Genomic DNA, 9,315 nt, shown 5'->3' on the forward strand with positions numbered 1-9,315 from the left:
CATCTTTAGAGTTCCTCTTTTATAAAAGAATTTCCAGATTCCCCATTCCCTAAAATATACATGTAAATCAGTGGAGGGAATTTCAGTTAACAGACACCATGTTATATGCAGTATCACCCCACCACATGACAACTGCTCTAATTTGTAACCGAGTCACGCTTCTCCGCCTGACCCCCTCTTCTTTTTTGGGAACAGTTCTCCTTGAGGAAGCATCTCAGTCCCTCAGGCAAGATCTTAACACATATTCCCTATTAGTTCTCAGACATGTCTCATGTAGTTTGTACACTAAGCATAAGCTCGATCTGGGAACTCCTTCTATGCATAGAGATCATCTCATAAATGAAATATGTATGAACAAAGTAAAAAAGGTGCTCAATCAAACAGTGCACATCATAGTGCAGAGAAAGAGATAAGACAGTATGAATCATGAAGAAACAAAGAAAAAAGAATACTGTTAAAATCAGTACCTTAGTCACTCTAGTTAAATGATACCACAAAAATTTTCTTAATGAAAAGGAACTAGACACATCAAAATCCAAGGCAGGTCTTTTACTTTTCAATCTGGTCTTTCGGGTTTCTCTGTGAATGATTTTATCTTCTTTCCAGTTGTGTAACCAGAACGCAACACTGTTGGTTTAATTGGATTAATCAATCCTTGGTTATTGGTCATTATCAACCAATGCATGGCCTTACTTAATTTAGTGAATTTAAAAAATATAATGGCAAATTTTAATTTACTGTTCAAAACAAGTACTTGTAAATTAAGAATAATTGAAATCTACCTATGAACTCCTCTTTTCTTAATCCATGCCTAGTTCTCCCTCCTTTAAACCTTCTCCTGGTGATAACACCTAATCTGAATTTATGCTAATCATTTCCTTCTACATATACCAAAACAGTACGTTGCTTACTGTTTCCAGCTTTCCAACTGTGTATCCAATTGTACAATTTTTCTTTCAAAATTATACAATGAATATTATCTATTATTACATATATTTATAGCTGAAGTATCCCATAGTGGAAACATACCACAACTTATCACTATTAGATAAATATTCAGGGTTGTTTTTTTTTTTTAATTTTTTGCTCTTAAGAAAAGGAACAGGGGCGCCTGGGTGGCGCAGTCGGTTAAGTGTCCGACTTCAGCCAGGTCACGATCTCGCGGTCCGTGAGTTCGAGCCCCGCGTCGGGCTCTGGGCTGATGGCTCAGAGCCTGGAGACTGTTTCCGATTCTGTGTCTACCTCTCTGCCCCTCCCCCGTTCATGCTCTGTCTCTCTCTGTCCCAAAAATAAATAAACATTGAAAAATAAAATTAAAAAAAGAAAAAAAAAGAAAAGGAACATTACTTTTCATTTCTCCTGGTGCTTCTGGATAAAACTGTCTCTTGAATATATAGCTGGGATTAGAATTGCTACATTTTAGGGCAAGCGATTAAAGTAGAATGGCCAATGCTTTTACGCAGATTTATTCCCAGCATATAAACTATCAGCAATATGTAAAGGATCCAGCTAATCCATATCTCAAAATTGGCAACTGTCAGACTTCTCAATTGTTGCCAGTTTGAATTTCTCCTTCTGTGAAATACCTATTCAAACATTTTACTCATTTTTATGTTGTGTTGTGTTTTTATCGATTTGTAGAAGTTTATTTAAATATTCTTGTCACTAGTATTATGTCAGGTATTTATATTATATTTCCTAGATTATAGCCTCTGTTTTCAGGTTTTTCAAGGTGTTTTTGGTAAACAGAAGTTCTTAATTTTAATATAACAAAAGTACTCATAATTTCTCTACCAGTTGGCTTTTTTTCTTTTTTTGCATGTCTTAAGAAATCCTTTGTAATCCTAAAACCAGCAGGACAATTCCTTATATTTTCTCCTAAAAGTTTTAAACTTTGGCTTATGGTAGTATGTCTTTAATCCATTAAGGATTAAATATTTAGTGTGGTGCAATGTAAAAATTCAATTTTCTTTTCTTTTCCTATGGTTAACCAGCTTTTCCAATTTCATTTAGGAACAGTGTCTCCTTCACCAAGGATCCATTTTGTCACTTCTGCCAAATCATCAAGTTGCAAATATGCACGGTCTATTTCTAGTCACTCTATCTGTCCATCTCTGCATGAACACCATACTGTATTAACTACTATAATTCCATAGGAGTCTTAACATATGTTAAAGCAAATACTTCTTCATTCTTTTTTGTGGTGTTTTGACTTTTCATAAACCTTTATTCTCCCATATAAACAAGAAAATTATCTTGTCAAGCTTCATGAATAACTCCATTGGGATATTTTCTAGCCCTGCATGGATTTTATAAAGAAATTAGAAAAAAGTGAATTATTAATGATATTAAATCTCCTCATCCGTGAATTGGATATAACTCATTTGCTGAGTCTTCTTTAACGGCTTTAATAAAATTTTATAATTCTATATCTTGCTCCTCAATTGTTAGATTCATTTACATGTATTTTATAACTTTGGTCACTATTATAAATGATGCTTAAAAACTTTTTTCTGGCAAATTAGGATATAGTTGATTTGTTTGTATTAATCTTATATCCAGTCATCTTGCTCACTTTTTTTTTAGATCTAATAACTTCAAATAATTCATCAGATTATTTTAAATATTTTTAGGTAGACAATTATATCAAGCAAACACAGCAATGGTTGCATTTTCTACTTTTTAATCTTTATGCTTGTACTTTCTTTCTATTGACTTACTGCATAGCCCAAACTTCCGGTTAATTCTTAAATACAAACAATGACAAGGGCATAATCTGGATCTTTGTCGCTTTTTAAAGGAATTCTGCTCATGTTTCTTCCTTTAGAAAGATGACTGTTGGGGGCACCTGGGTGGCACAGCCGGTTAAGCATCCAACTCTTGATTTTGGCTCAGGTAATGATCTCACAGTTCGTGAGCTGGAGTCCTGCATTAGACTCTGCTCTGATGCTTGGGATTCTGCCTCTCCTTCTCTCTGCCTCTCCCGCATTTGTGCTCTCTCTCTCAAAATAAATAAATAAACTTTAAAAAAAAGATGATTGTTGTATCCATATAACAAGTGCTGTATATTATCAGCATTATCTATAGCCTTTTTATTGTTAGCTACTTTGTTAACTATTGTTAACTATTGTTAACTTGATTTTAAAAAACTGCATTCCATTCTTATTAATAATTTCTGTATTTTCCCTAGTATTTATAGTATATTTTTAGTATAGTACACTATAGTAAATACTATATATGATAGTATTTACTCTTAACATTTACACTATAGTCTTTACAATTACTTTTGCCTTCCTATCATCCTTCCTTCCTTCTCTATAAAAAAAAACAACAACCAAAAAAACAGAATAGGGCACCTGGGTGGCTCAGCAGGTTAACCATCTGAATTCAGCTCAGGTCATGATCTTGTGGTTCATGGGTTTGAGCCCCACATCGGGCTCTGTACTGACAGCTCAGAGCCTGGAGCCTCCTTCGGATTCTGTGTCTCCCACTCTCTCTGCCCCTCCTCCATTCACACTCTCTCAAAAATGAATAAATGTTAAAAAAAAATTAAAAACAGGATACATTTTAAATGATTTATGCAGGAATGAAGTTTCACCTACCCCAACCACCAACCTGAAAAACCAGTACTTTCAAGTTATAGTAACTGCCAGCTGAATAAGAAGCCATCTTGATTAAACCGCAGAGAAAAGGAACATTTACCTCCTTCTAAGATCACAGGCACTGAGGACAATGTAAACCAGGAGTACAAGGAGTCAGCTTGGCTAAGATGTGCAGAGAGCCTGCCTGATAATTAATAAGCTACCCAAGAGGGAAGTGAAGCTGGGAAATGGAGAGTGACAGTTCCCTGGTCCAATAATGCTTGAAAAATAACCTTCACCTTTCAGTTATACGTGCCCAAAACTCCTACCCACATCGACCACCTTTATCTCGACCATGTTGATTTTCATTTCTTTCACTTACAGTCAAAAGAATGCTAAACATCACTTTGGTTTTTTTTTTTTTTTGAAGTTTATTTATTTATTTTGTGAGAGAGAGAGAGAGAAAGAAAGAGAGAGAGATGAAGACAGGGGGGGAAAGTCCCGAGCAGGCTCTGCACCCTAAGCACAAAACCCATCAGGGGCTCAGACCCACCAACCCCAAGATCATGATCTGAGCCAAAATAGGACACTCAACCACCTGAGTCACCCAGGCACCCCTGTTGTATTTTTCTTAAGTTTTTTTTCCAAGTTTTTTATTAAATTCCTGTTAGTTAACTTACAGTGTAATATTACTTTCAGATGTAGAATTTAGTAATTTGTCACTTACATACAACACCAAGGGCCCTTCTTAATACCCATCACATATTTAACCAATTCTCCCCCACACCTCCCCTCCAGCACCCTTCAGTTTGTTCTCTATAGTTAAGAGTCTCTTTCCTGGTTTGACTCTTCCCCCACCCACATTCATCTGTTTTGATTCTTAAATTCCACATATGAGTGAAATCATATGGCATTTGTCTTTCTCTAACTTATTTTGCTTACCATAATACTCTCTAGCTTTATCCAAGTCATCACAAGTGGCAAGATTTCATTCTTTTTATGGCTGAGTAATATTCCACTGTGTGTGTGTATGTGTAAATACACACACACACACACACACACACACACACACGTATACGTATATGTACATGTATATATACGTATACGTGTGTATGTGTGTGTGTGTGTATGTATGTATATCTCGTATCTTCTTTACCCATTTATCAGCTGATGGACATTTGAGCTGTTTCCATAATTTGGCTATTGTAGGTAATGCTGCTATAAATCTCAGGATACATGTATCCCTCCAAATTAGTATTTTTGTGTCCTGCGGATATTCAGTAGTGCAATTGTTAGATTGTAGTGTAGTACTGTTTTTAACTTTTTGAGGAAGTTGCATACTGTTTTCCTGAGTGGCTGCACAGTTTGCATTCCCAGCAACAGTATAAGACAGTTCTGCTTTCTCCCCATCCTTGCCAACACCTGTTGTTTCCTGTGTTGTTCATTTTAGCCATTCTGACCAGTCTGAGGCAAAATCTCATTGTAGTTTTGGCTTGTATTTCCCTGATGATGAGTGATGTTGAGCATCTTTTCATGTGTCTGTTAGCCATCTGGATGTCTTCTTTGGAAAAACGTCTATTCATGTCTTCTGCTCATTTGTTAACTGGATCATTTGTTTTTGCATGTTCAGTTTTATAAGTTCCTCACATATTTTGGATACTAACCCTTTATGAGATGTGTCATTTGCAAATATCTTCTCCCGTTCTGAAAGTTGCCTTTTACTTTTGTTAATTGCTTCTTTCACTGTGAAGAAGCTTTTTATCCTGAAAACATCCCAGTAGTTCATTTTTGTTTTTGTTTCTCTGGCTTTAAGAGACATATCCAGTAAGAGGTTTCCATGGCCAGTGTCAAATTGGTTATTGCCTGTGTTCTCCTCTAGGATTTTGATGGTTTCCTGTATCACTTTTAGGTCTCTAAACCATTTTGAATTTATTTTTGTATATGATGTAAGAAAATGGTCCAGTTTCATTCTTTTGCATGTTTCTGTTCAGTTTTCCCAACACCATTTCATGAAAAGAATGTCTTTTTTCCATTGGATATTCTTTCCTGATTTGTCAAAGATTAGCTGATCATATAGTGTGGGTTCACTTCTAGGTTTTCTATTCTGTTGCATTGATCTCTGTGTTGCTTTTGTGCCAGTACCATACTCTCTTGATCACTACAGCTTTGTAATACAACTTGAAATCTGTAATTGTGGTGCCTATAGCTTTGTTTTTCTTTTTCAAGATTGCCTTGGCTATTCGGGGTCTTTAGTGGTTCCATACACATTTTAGAATTATTTGTTCTAGCTCTGTGAAAAATGCTAGTGGTATTTTAACAAATATTGCATTAAATTGCTTTGGGTAGGTTAGACATTTAGCAATATTTGTTCCTCCAATCCATGCATGGAATATTTTTCCATTATTTGTGTCCTTGTCAATTTCTTTCATCAGTGTCTTATAGTTTTCAGAATACAGATCTTTTACCTCTTTGGTTAGGCTTATTCCTATGTATCTTACGGGTTTTGGTGCAGTTGTAAATGGGATTGATTCCTGGGTTTATCTTTCTGCTGCTTTCATTATTAGTGTATATAAATGCAACAGATATCTGTGCACTGATTTGGGGTCTTGTGACTTTACTGAATTTGGGTGTCAGTTCTAGCAATTTTTTGGTGGAGTCTTTTGGGTTTTATAGAGAGAGAATCATGTCATCTGCACATAGTGAAAGCTTGACTTCTTACTTGCTGATGTGGATGCCTTTTATTTTTTTGTTGTTGTTGTTGTCTGATTTATGAAACTAGCACATTCTAGTACTATGTTAAATAACGGTGGTGAAAGTGGACATCCCTGTCTTGTTCCTGACCGTAGAGGGAAAGCTTTCAGCTAATCATCACTTAGTTATTATTTAGTCTCTGTATACCTCAGTGGTCCATAAACTATGAAAGCAGAAGCCATATCTATTCTACTCACCACTATATTCATGGCACCCATCATGATGGCTGGAACATAGTAAATAGTTCATTTTTAATGTATCAATGAATAGACTAAGTATGTATGTTAAAACTATATTTATTTTTCTATATAGAATATAAGCTGACATATTCTCATATCAATCTAAGTTTCTTTTGAAAATGTAATCTTTCATGCAAAACCCAAGAATAATAAAGAATGGATGTCTTACGAATCTTTTCTGTCATTTTATGGTTGTCACTCTTGATGGTCATTTTTTTCTCCTGCTCTTATTTGAAGGTTGTGAACTCTTATTACTGGTCTTGTCCTTCTCTCCTTCAAACATTCAGTCACAAAGCAAGTAACCTATGCCCATATTACACCATGTTAGATACTTCAGAAGGCTCAAACTGAATAACATATATTCACCCCCTTCAAAAATCATCTCTATTTTCTTCCCCATGAATTCCAAATGTTTTATGTGAATATCACAGAAACAAAGTACAAGGAGGGGAAGAGAACTGTGGTTACCATATGGCTTTCTACTAATCCAAATAATAAAGGGCAATAGGTATGTGCAGAGGTAAAGAAGAAAAACAATAACAAGGCGAGGGAAGGGGAGTAATATGATGAAGAGGTAAAAAATAAAGAGAAATGAAGACAGCCAGAAACATTTAATTAGAATGGAAACAGATGCTGAATTGCCATCAGCATCTTTAAAATCACATTTTACAAAAAGCCAAATGTTTCTAAAATCTTAATCTATAATCAACATTTTTTCAGACAAATGCCTATATTTAGCTAGAACTATAGGAGTCTGCATTTATGCAGTAGACCCAAGAAAGCAATGATCTTATACTGAACTTAAGCTGTTGTTGCAATTATTAATTAAGCCATTTAGATACCAGTGAGGCAAAATATTAAGCCTCAACATTTTCATCTGGAAATGTAAAATGGGGAATTTACAACATTCTAACTAACATGGATATTGGGAAATAAATAAAATGATGCATTCAAAAGCACAACACAATGGACTTGATAAAATTAAGCAGTGAAATGGAGGGGTCACTACATCAAGAGAAATATCTTCTACCAAAACAAAAGAAGTGTCATAAGTTCTGTGTGCCAAGCAAGACTTTTCTAGGTTATCATCAACCCCAGAAACTGTTCTTTTCTTTTCCAAACCCTATAAATTCCTCCCACTAGCATAGCATGGATCAGATAGTTTATGGAGCAGTGATGCAGACCGAAATCAATAGTGGATAAAAAGCCCATTCCTAGGATAACAGGGTGAAGGTGCTTCTCAGGGACTTTGATAAAGGAGAAAGAATCTTCTCATGAACTGTCTTTGTTCAGATACTCACAAGTCATCAAAATTAAGTAGATGTGTTCGCTGACTCTTAGTAACCTACAGAGACTCTTTGCCTAGATCAGCACTGTGTTCCTTGGTGAGGCCGCCCCACTATCCTGCTGTAGGTGCCCAGACACGTTGAACAAAAGCTGAGCGCTCTTGTAGATGCATTACGAGTTGACTAAAATAAAGGACAACATGGTATGAAGACGAGGATCAGAAGATGATGGCATGGGATTAGGCTGCAGAGGTGGAGCCAGAGTAGAGGCAATAATGTCTCACCAACTGGTTATGAATTCATCAAGATGTCCATACTACCCAAAGCTATCTTTAAGTTAAGTTCACTGCAATCCCTATCAAAATCCTATGACATTTTTCAGAGAAATAGAAAAAAATATCTTAAAATTGGATTCAAAACAGGATGGTATTAGTATAAAAATGGACACATAGATTAGCAAAACAGAATCTAGACCCCAGAAATAAACCCATATATAAGGCCAATGAGTATTTGATAAGTTAACCAAGCATACTTAATGTGGAAAAGATAATCTCTTCAGTAAACAGTGCTTTGAAAGGATAGCCACATGTAAAAGAATGAAAAAGCAATCCTGAGAAAGAAAATCAAAGCTGGAGGCACGACACCTTTTGATTTATAATATTAGATAAAGTTATAGTAATCAAAATAACAACCACAAAACTTGAAATGGATTAAATATTTAAACATAAGACCTCAAACCGTAAATTTCTAAAAGAACACAGAGAGAAAAAAACTCTTTGACATTGGTCTTGGCAATAATGTTTTAGATAGAACACCAAAACAAAGACAACACAGGAAAAATAAGTGGGACTACTTTAAACTAAAAAGCTTCTTCCCAGCAAAATATACAATTAGCAAAATGAAATTATGACCTATGGAATGGGAGAGAATATTTGCAAACATATCTCAAATGAAACGGTTAATATCCAAACTATAAGAACTCCTAGAACTCCATTACAATTCAACTGAAATCCAATTTAAAAATGAACAGAGGAATTAAAGAGACATTTTTTCAAAATAAAACATCTACAAATGGACAACAGGTACATGGAGAGATGTCTGACATCACTAATCATCAGAAAAATACAAATCAAAACCACAATGCCACATCACCTCTCACATGTTAAAATGGCTATCCTCAAGAAGACAAGAGATTACAAAGGTCTGCAAGGACACAGAGGAAAGGAAATCCTTGCGCACCGTTGACAGGATCCTTGTGTACTGTTGGCAAATTTATATATACACTACAGAAAACAGTATGAGGTTCCTCAAAAAATCCAAAATAGAACTGCTATGTGATCCAACAATCCCACTTCTGAGTACATATTCAAAGGAAATGAAAACAGGATCTTGAAGAGACATCTTTATTCCCACCATTTCTATAGCATTTGCTACAGAAGTAAAGCTGAGATATGGAAA

Source organism: Herpailurus yagouaroundi, unplaced genomic scaffold (genome assembly GCF_014898765.1).
Source record: "Herpailurus yagouaroundi ecotype Mexico unplaced genomic scaffold, PumYag 203, whole genome shotgun sequence".
In the NCBI taxonomy this organism is placed as follows: Eukaryota; Metazoa; Chordata; class Mammalia; order Carnivora; family Felidae; genus Herpailurus; species Herpailurus yagouaroundi.